This window comes from Balaenoptera borealis (assembly GCF_965194805.1).
Source record: "Balaenoptera borealis genome assembly, chromosome: 5".
Lineage (NCBI taxonomy): Eukaryota > Metazoa > Chordata > Mammalia > Artiodactyla > Balaenopteridae > Balaenoptera > Balaenoptera borealis.
In genome coordinates, this window is record NC_138862.1 from 61,130,306 (window position 1) to 61,140,926 (window position 10,621).

The following is a 10,621-nucleotide window of genomic DNA, read 5'->3' on the forward strand; positions in this document are numbered from 1 at the left end:
CATTTAGAACAACAGGTAGCCAGCACTAGGACCAAAGTGAAGATGGCGAAAATAGAACATTCATTCATTCATTCATTCATTTACTGCACATTTATTTACTGAGCTGAAACTATAATGGTGAACCCATCTATAGATTTGGACTAGATCATGCTTAACAGAATTTATGATTTAGGAAGGTCTTAAGGGATGAGATGAGAACAACTAGAGTGAGTAATAGGCGTGAGGACCAGCCACTGCGTAATTCTGCATCAAGTACTTAAACCAGTGTGAAGGCTGAATTTAGTATCAAACCCACCTCATCCAAAGCATGGAGTCCTTATATGTTCTCTGCTTAGGAAGACATTGAAATTAACATATAGGTGAAGCTTAAGCCCACAGCTGAGGTAAGGAAGCACTGTTAGGTGGATGGCGTGTGTGCATGTGTGTTTGTGTGTGTGTATGTGTGTGCATGCACACACATGTGTAGAAATTTTCCTAACAGGTATTAACCAAGACTCTATAGTTAGGAATAAGCGATGAAGAGGAGGATGATAATGGTGATTATAATAGCAGCTAATGTTTATTGAGTGCTTACTGTATATCAAGTATTGGTTTAATTATTTTACATTTATTAGATCATTTACTCCACATAGTAATTTTATGATGAAGGTATCATTATCATCCCCATTTTATATATTAAGAAACTAAGGCACAAGAATTTAATAGCTCTCCTAGGGTCATATAGCTAGTAAGTGGCAGAGCCCAGAGAGTCTGCCCTCTTAATCACTCTGCTGTGCTGCCTAAATCCAGGAAAACAATAGGAGAGTTGTACTTCTTCATGACGGAGCTTATCTATGTCTACATAATCTCTCTCTTTTTTTTTTTTTTACCTTCCCATGGATATAAATGGTTTGAGGATACTCTTACTAGAGCAGTATCGCTTCTCAGAAATGTGACAATGGCATATTATGTTGTTCAGGAATATAATGAAAATATCATGGTAACAGATGAGAGAGATTCAGCTTTTATAGACTTTAATTTTTAATTATACTATTTAAGCAATAAAGAAATAGTGTGATGAAGCAGTAGAACAATAGTCAGGCTAATATGGAAAGTAAAAACTTCAGTCTCAGCCATTAATTGTGGGTCCAGCTATCTACCTCTCCATCCTCCATTCCTCTACAGGGTGATATAAGGGTTAGTAAGATCACCGAAAACACATTTACCTTATGAGGAGTCATAAGTTCTATTACTATTGTGGTTTTCTGAACCATGATAATCCTGCTGGGATTTTGTATTTAAGACAGTACGTAGATAGATGATTCCCTAGCCCAGGAAAGAGAGTGACCAAATAAAATGTCAGCCACAAGGACTGAATAAGTTTAAACTCCGGGGTCTAATTTTGTAGTGGCCTCTCTGGACAAAGTTGATAGTTGATGTAGGGGCACAAACGTTTTCATTAAAAACCAAAGAGAAACATACACAGCTTTGAATCTTTCCTTTTTGGTCTCCTGGATTCAATTCCAAAGCATCATCTAATAAACACAATTTGACAATTTGCAATTTTATTTAAATTTATTTTCTTCAGAATATAAACATTCAAGTCAATTATTATGGCTTCCAATTTTCAGCTTGACTATATCTCAGGACAGAATGGACCCTTTAGACGTCTAGGGAATCACTTTTGTGGGGCATTGTATAATCTGTACCTTACTGGATACTATTCTAAGACTATCCAGTACTAGTATTTTCACAAGAGATCATGGGTCAAGGCAAAGAGAGGAAAGAATGGGGCAAACACTTACAAGCTGTAAACTCTGATGTACAGGTAAGTTTAAAGGTCCCAACTTTTCTAGCCTCAACATGCTGGAAGACTCTGACCTTAAACAGAAATAGAGAATGTCTTCAACCAGGAACACAAGAACACCTATATTCTGAACTTGCTGGGGAGTTTCTGGCCCCTTTTAACATTTGACCTTCAATGAATAATATAACTGCTTTTAGCCCTTAGCCTATACCAGCTGCAAAGGTGACAGGTACCTGTCATATTTTAGGATGGCTTATCACCTCAGCCCCTGGAGTGATTTGAGTACTTATAGACACAAAGATAGAAACATAAAACACATATGTATAGGCAGGGGTCCCTCGGAGGTGGCGATTAGGACTAGGCAGTAATTTTAGCTTGAAGGTCCTATGACTTAAATAGCCACTTGAGCTCTGCTCTTGCAGTTTACGATGTCAATAGAACCCCTAAATGAAATTACAGCCTTCTGATACACAGCAGGATATCCTTTCTTTGCCATGCAATGTACACGGCCAGGAGAAATTGCTCTGTATATGGAGTTTCACTAAAGCAGAATTTATCATAAGGCTGCTCTGCTAAAATATCATTATGCTGTTATTCACTGGATAACACATCTAATGACTCGGGGTGCACTTGATAGCCATGTTTCAGTGAACACAGACGCACGCCCTGATGTGAACTGGGCACTCCAGTGCTTCAAAGCGCTATCGATTTCAATTCTACCATAATTTACACCTGGCTTGTTTTGCCGATAGCTTGAACCCATGCTAACACCGGAACATACACATACAAGTATTAGAGAAATCAGAAATGAACGGTATGGCGACATGCATGCAGCAAACTTTCCAGGATTCTGCCTTTATAATCTCCCTTAATGCTAATTAAATATTCTGTACTACTTTCTCTGTTATGCTTGGACATTTCCTCTGTTAGCACTGTCCATGGTTGGTGGTGATAGTAACCTCTTATATTTTTACAAACTGTGGGTGCTTTCAGGGCAGGATCTGGGTAGTAGTCCTCTTGGTTCCTCCACAATCTAGCACAACGGCTGGCACATAATAGTTGCTCAGAATAATCTTCTCTAAGACTCCTCTTTCTCTCTCTGTGCCATAAATGTGCTTTACTCCAAGGATCTGCTCCCTTTTGCTTTCTGTCAATAAATTTTCCTTGAGAAAAGTCCACACTGTAATTTTAACTATTATCCTGAAGCTGACGACTCAGATGATTGCCAAACTCATCTCTATCCCTGACCTATCTCCAGCTTTCCTAACTAAATCCAACAGCCTACCAGGCATCAGTCTGGATAATGCCCCAACATCTCAAAATTAACACATTCAAAAGCAAATTTATCATCTTCCCCCAGCCTACAAAACCCATTCCTCCTCCTCATAGCTTTACTTGCTTAGTTGTATAAGGCAGAAACCTGGGCGCAATCCAAAACTCCCCCTCTTGATGCCCAGCCCAAAGGTTATTAAGTTGTGTCCATTCTGCCTCTTATCTCTCGAACGTGTCTCTTCCGCCCTATTCCCAAAGTTATTGTCCTAGTTCAGAGCTTCATTGTGTTCTGTCTGAACAATTTTAGTTGCCTCCTAACTCATTTTTCTGTCTCTATTCTCCCATTCCTCCAATCTATCCTCCACCCTGCTGCCAGAGTGATCTTCTGTAACACAATTTGATCATTAACCTTCTCTACTTAAAACCTTTCAATGGCTCCCCAAATGCCCCAAGATGAAGTTAAAACATCTTTGCATGGCAGTCAAGGCCCAACATGATTGTTCCCTGCCTACATCTATAGCATCATTTCTCCACACTCCTCTATTGAACATTAGCGATACTTGTTCCCCAACTCTGCTATGCTATTTCCTATTTAAGTGTCTTTGCCCCTTCTGGTCCTCTTACTGAATGTTCTTCCTCCCTCTGACCATCTGGGAAAATCCTTCAAGGCCCAGAAGGGACTTATTAGCTCTTTTATGAAGCTCTCCCTGACCCTCTGCCGCAAGGTGCATTCGGGTAAAACATTCACTGTTTTGTGCCTCCGAGGTTCCTTGAGCATCCTCCAGTTACGATACTTAGCATATGTCATTATCCCTGCTTGCTTCCCTATCTGTCTGTCTACCAACGAGCAACTTGAGGTCACGTCTTTTCATCTCTGTATTGTCAGTGACAAAGCCAAAACCTTCACAACAGCATATAAAGGCCCACGTGCTCGGGCCCCCACTGCCTTCCCTGTCACATCTACCATCCCCCTGCTTGCCCACTCTGATCCTGCACACAGACTTCCTTGTTACCCCTCAGACTTGCCTGATACAACTCCATTTCTGTCCAGGGCCTGTGCACTTGGTAGTTCCAGGCCAGAAATGCCTTTGCCTAGATATCCACAAAACTTGCTTCTTTATCTTTTTCAGATGTTGTCCCCTTAGTGAGGCATTCCGTTTCTACCCAGTTTGAAATTGCAACCTTACTCCTGACACACACGCACATATACACACACACACTCTCTCTCTCTGTCTCTCTTTCTTATTTCACTTTTCTCCACAGCACTTATCACTACCTAACATACTATATATTTTACATATGTACCTGTTTGTCATCTTTCTCCCCTGCCTAAAACGTAAGTATTTTGAGAATAGAGACTCCTGTTTGTTTTGTTTACTGTAGTATCCTCAGCCCTTAGAAAAGTGCTAGGTGCATAGTATGTGCTCCTTAATAAATATTTGTTAATAAATGAATCAAGCTTTAGCTTCTAGAATAATATCTGACACAGAATATGGTTCAAAAATGTTTCCTGCATTAATAAATAAATGAGTGAATGAATGAATGTTAAATCCATGTTTAATGAATGTAATGAAGAGACAGTCTTTGTAATCTGATCCTCATAACAATGCTGGTAAATAAGTCAAATGGGTACTATTATCCTCATTAGACAAATGAAATAGATGAATAAGGATAGGAGCCTAAGTTAAGGCAATATGGGTAGTTTAAGGTTTGCTACTCTTTTAACTCACTGTTAAAAGGAAGAGACATTTTTCTGCATTCTGTTTATGATGCACGTCTAACATTTATTACACTATTTTGGTTCCTTTTGACTAGGAAGGCAATTAACAGGAGATGCAAGGTGCTAACACTTTTTATTACAATTTGTGTCTTTCCTTATTAGGTGCTTTTCATAAAAACAGATCCTTTTCTTTCATTTTCAAAAGTGGATTAGGCACTCATACAATTTTGCCCCTCAGAGTGGTTTGAACATGACTACCCAAGAGGACATCATGCTACAAATCCTGCCAGAATGAACTGGAAGGTGAGTGTAGCATTTGCAGCTTGAGAATGAACAGGTTGTTTGGTGCCAAGTTTGCGCTAATGGAGATGTCCTCTACGTGTTAACACTCAAAGGAGAACACATTCAACAACAAAACATTTCAGTTTTTGGCATGTCTATGGAGAGTTAACTTTCCATTGTTCAAGGGTTAATTATCCGTTATGTGAATCACTCCTTTTTCTCCCTCTGGCTGCTTACATCTAGGAATTCAGTTTACTGGAGGATAAATAGGAAAAATAAAAAGAGATGGAAATCAAACTAGTACATATCATTTATATATACTAGAAGCTCTAGAAAAGAATTCAGTGTAGGAGACAGAATTAGATGTAGTTTGGGGATTGCCAAGTTGATTGACCATTGATTGACAGTTGATAACAGATATAATTAAATTTCACGAAATATTTTGGCTTCTTTTAATTATTGTTTATTAGGGTCAGCTTGTAGTAATATGAAGTTAGTCTCCGGATGTTATTCGTGTCAGCAGGGTACCATTTAGGGTGTTGGAATGGGCCCCTCTCCTCCGATGTGTCCAGAGCACCAAATGTGCCTTAGTGTGCTCCAGCTTACTGACTGAGGAAGCACCAAGACATCCCACCAATTTCTTTACTTATTCATGAGAAACAATTGCCCTTGGCTATTTTCAGCTATTATTTGCCTAAAACAGGGCATTTAATTAGTGCCTGTTAAGATCGTGGAAATGATTTGGCTGCCTGTCCTCTTGCCCCTCTCTTTATTGTGCTGTCTGTCTGCCCCACCCCTCTCCTGTCTAGTTCATGGGCATTCATAGCTAGTCTTCGTTCCTTTCCACACCTGACATCAGCCTGAGCTCCTTAGATGCTGAGTTTGAGGAAAGGAAGAACCACTGACTGACTGTAAGCAAGTACTGACAAGCTGGAGGAGCCTTTGGTCAATATGATACATTAGAGGCCAGTCTGGTACTTTCAGACTGCAGGAGCAGACCAACCTGGGTATTTGGCCCCCTCATGAGTCCTGGAAAATGAATGGAACCACTGCAAGCTCAAGACTCCATGTCCCATCAGAAATCACCTGGGCATTGTGGAGATTAGAAAAGCTACCTTGGCAAACGACTGGAGTTGCTGTCAGCTAGCTGGAAGATCTAATATGAGAGTTTAACGGATTCAGATATAGAAGAATCTGTTGATTTGTTTTCTGGATGTATTTCTTCCTTACGATAAGCAATACGTACTCAATGTCAATGCACTGCCATATAGATATCATCCGTCCATTCATCCATTCATTCATTCATCACATATTCATTGATCCTCCATTCAGATTAAGGTAATTTGACATTGGTTGGAAGGGAGATAAATAAACATAAAATGTAGTACCTTTCCTATAACCACGTGTAGTTTCATACCTATAAAAAAACTTCAATTCAAAGCAGTACATGATAAGTGTCAAACAAAAGCTACCGATTTTTAAAATGCAATTAATGTCAGAAGGGGAAGTTCACTTTTAATCTGGGTTATTATGGAAAGCTTCAAAGAAAAGTGTGACTTCACAAGAATATGTCTTGGCTGGTTATCTTGAAAAGGTATTTGGGAAATTATAGTTGCTGATGCTGATATGTAAATACAGCATCAAAGTATTTAATGTACAACTAAGTAGCCGAGAAACTAGAATAAACTGGGTCATTTGTATATAAATTCATTCTTACAAAATAAAGTGAATCATTAAATATATTCTCAATTTTCAGATAATTAAAAGCAATTTAATTTCTTTCTACTTCATTTTAAACTACTTTATACATATAGCAATTAATATTTTGAAGTCGTACATAAATAGAATTTAGGCTCATAATCTAACATGTATGTTCTATGAAGGATAATTACCAATCTTATCAGCTAACAAAATCTTATCTTTTGCAGATATTGTTCATAAATATTTGTGTAAAATTTCTGTGTTGTCAGTGTGATAAAATGTCAACTACATTTCACTTATGGTTGATTTGCAAAATGTTTGATTGAATTCAAAGGCAAGTAAGCCTAGCTAGGATTTGGTTATATTTTTAATAGTTGAATATAGGTATGTGATTATGCATAAGATAACATACATATACAATCACATGATATAATGAATCAACGTCTTCGTCCTAACGTTTAAAGATATGTATCTTTTGAAAGGAATCGCATAAATTCAAAAAGCATTTCTATATAAATAAGAAAGAATAATTTCTTACTGGGGCAATAATAATTCTGTTATTTAGCAATGTCATTTGTGTCTCTTTGTGACTGCCTAATTAAATAAATATAACATAGGAAGTACTTACAGCAAAAATGCACATGCAAGATAATATACATTTTATAACGTGCATCCTCTGAAATGAAATAAAAATTTGGGGGATCAGCACTGGAAAACTGAATTATTGATAGTACACTATGAAGGTTTATAAGATAGGTTTTGAAAAGATCAGGTAACCATTTACAACCATTTAAATGGAAAGAAACACATCATTATCTTGCCTTTTTGTCGAAGGTGTACTGATCAAATTCTGACTTAAATACTCCAACTTAGCCATAGAATTCTTTCTTCCACAGCCATGTGGAACTCCAGATCTTGGCAACAATGAGGACAATTTCTCTGTCAGGTTATATTTTTAAAATGTCATCTCTTGGGATGTACTCTTAGATATTTGTGTTTACCTGTTTTCTGCTTAAAGATGCTCATAAAATTTCATATACAGGCTACAGGATTCCAATAATAAAATATTTTCTAAGTATTAGATATACAGCTTGCCCTCAGTGCAGTCCTAATAGACATCATCCCTACCAGAGATGAACAGACAATTCTCCCAGCAGTCTGTGCAGCCTAAGTGTTAACTGAGGAAGGCACAACCTAACGTAGGTCTTGGTGGTAACGGGGTAAAACTAGTTACATTTTTTTATATCAAACTTTAAAAAAATTTTAACACTATTTTCCCTTTCAACTTCTTTCTTTTGAAAAAAAGAATTAATGGAAAATCCCCAAGAAACATTATACATACAAGTAGTATGGTCATAACTAACATGGCCTAACTGAAATAGGCAAGTTTTCCATTATATACCATTAAACTTTCAGCACACTGGTCCTAATAAAACTCTGGGACTGCTTCCTATCACATTGACAGCTCAGGAATTTGATGTGCCTCACAAACTATAGGAATTGTGAAAGGAAGCTGCCTCTTTGTTCTAGAGGTCACTGACAGACCCTGATGAGGCTGTAGCAGGGGTCAGTCTCTGTAGGGACCACAGGGATAAACGAGCATGCGTGAGTTCAATGGTTAAGAATCTGAATCGCCCAGAGTAGCAAACAAAATTCCAAAGCCAAGTATCACTGTAATATGCTGGATGACTGTACCAGCTTGGACAAGAGTACACACAACAGGCACACAGAATACACATCTGGTTAAATGTAAAATCAACTATTGCTAAAGCATTTTCAACTTTTAGGAGGAATCTACTGGCAATGTGTTAATAGCAAGGAAAACTAAAACAATAAAATAGCATCTCTTTCCAAATATTTAAGAACATCGAGTAAGTGCCCCTTAGGCTGGGTTGTGGTTCTTGGAAGTTTTAGCCTATGAGAACCATATTGGGGACTTCAAAGACTCCTCCCTCTCTCCAAAGAGCAATTCACTTCAGATGCTGCCACACAGTCAAATGCTTTTATGGCCACCATGTTTTTTTGTTTTCTGTTTTTTCCACTCTTAATATTTTGGAACATGCTGGATTCTTGAAATTGGAAAGAAGACAAGAAAACACAGTAAGATCAAATACCTCTGAAAGAGCAACGAAGTAGGGACCTGATGGTAAAAGACAAATACACATTCCAACCGAAACTCCACTTCCAGGGAGAGTGTGAATTATTAACAAGGACACGGAAGGCATGTATTGGCACCAAAAGCTGGTCTGTTGACTCCTCTGCTAGTCTCATATCAGACAGCATGCAACCACCCCCATTTCATTCCTTCGACAACTTCCCAGAGCACACTCAATCAGAATCTCTTATATTGAGGACAATACTATATTTGGGTTTAACACTGTGAGGACAGTCATCTAGTTTTCCTCGGTCACAATGATAAATTTCCCTGGAACCAAATAAGGATTCTCCTTGCATTCTTCTGTTTGATATCATGAATGCAGAAGAATAAAGGAGAGGGTATGACAAATAATATTTTCCAAAGGTCGGGTGGAGGGAGTTTCCCTAACATTTAAAAACAGCCAGTTCTTAGCAAAGTGATCTTTAGAAGAACAGTATTAACAATATTCTTCTGCTATGCGTCCACTTCTCTTTCTTGCTTAGCTGGGTACGTTATGTATTCTGAGCATAATGTAAATGTGCAGAAGAGAGATGCATGAAAAGTTGGTAGAGAGAAACTCCAAACAAACCATGAATCCCACTTTCACTTCCCCCTCCTACCACCCCGACTACTACCTCCCAGCTGCACTCACTCACCTATCTCCCTCCTCCCACAAGCATGTTTGCCAGGCCTGCCAAGGCTGACATCCATCGGTGGCAGCATGAAACCTAAGCCTGCAGGCTCCTCCTGAGCACAGACTCAAGGCTCAGCCATTGTCCATAGAGTGCTCTCAGCTGTGCACAGTAAAATCTTCATCAGGCCGTTGGGTTGTTTGGTAGCTTTTTAAAAAAACTGCATTCTTTTTTTCCTTTTGAAAAACACTCGTTATTTCCTGACTGCCTCAGAGACACCAAGAATAGAATCCTTGACACATCAAATTCTGGAACCTCACCACTCACCAGGACTATGGTTCCTGATCCAAGGAGTATCGACTGAGAATCAGCACAGTCTCTTGAGAGTGTCCAGGCCTGGCTGCTAAGCTCCCTGCTCTGATTAGTTTGTCAAGTTCACAGTGTTCCAGAGTGCTGAAGCACAGAAATTAGGGAGGGGAGGTGGAAGGAAAATCACTGGAGCCTCTTACGATCTAACTTCTACTAACTGAGAGGAAATGTCTTATAAATAAACAACAGCAAGAGAAACAAAAAAAAAAAAAAAAAAAAGGAAAAAAAGCCCATCCCGTCCTGCCAGAGGAATGTTCATTATTGTCTCCCGACGGAAAACTTTACACCACACCAGAATGCAGCCATGTCTCCTGAAACTACCTCCCTCAAAACAGAAAGAAAAAGAGAATCAGAAAGAAAAGGAGAACAAAAAAAGATTTTTTTTTCATTTCCTTGAATTCTGTTGGGAAGTTCATGTCAGTTCCCAGTAGACAAACTAAGCAGTTCCAACAGTGTCACTGCTCTAGGATTTCTTGTGGAGGCTGCTTATTAGCAAAATTTCATTTCTGCCCAGATCATTGCTGTGCCATCCAGACATTTTCAGAAGGGAAGTTCAGGGAAGGGGTGGGGGGAGGGTGCGATTGTGGAGGAGAGGAAGGAGAGGACAAAGGAACATTCCTGATGAACCGGAATGCCCTAGACACGGCCATGAAAAAGCCAGCTCCACCCGCCACCCCACTACTGCTTGTTGAGGACTTGGTGATGCAGTGTGTTTAATCTAC

General features: G+C 39.0%; 1 protein-coding gene across 8 annotated transcripts in view; it reads right to left on the bottom strand.

The window, feature by feature from the left end:
* ZBTB20 (zinc finger and BTB domain containing 20) overlaps positions 1-10,621 on the bottom strand; it is a 799,945-nt gene that overhangs the window by 296,700 nt on the left and 492,624 nt on the right. Inside the window, exon 1 of one of the 8 annotated variants that reach the window (XM_082394701.1) lies at positions 9,858-10,619. The exons of 6 other annotated variants lie outside the window; for them this stretch is intronic. The gene's annotated coding sequence lies outside the window, so the exon portion shown is untranslated. Of the gene's footprint in view, positions 1-7,389; positions 10,620-10,621 lie in introns of those variants that run through there. One more of the 8 variants, XM_082394699.1, reaches the window with a different exon arrangement.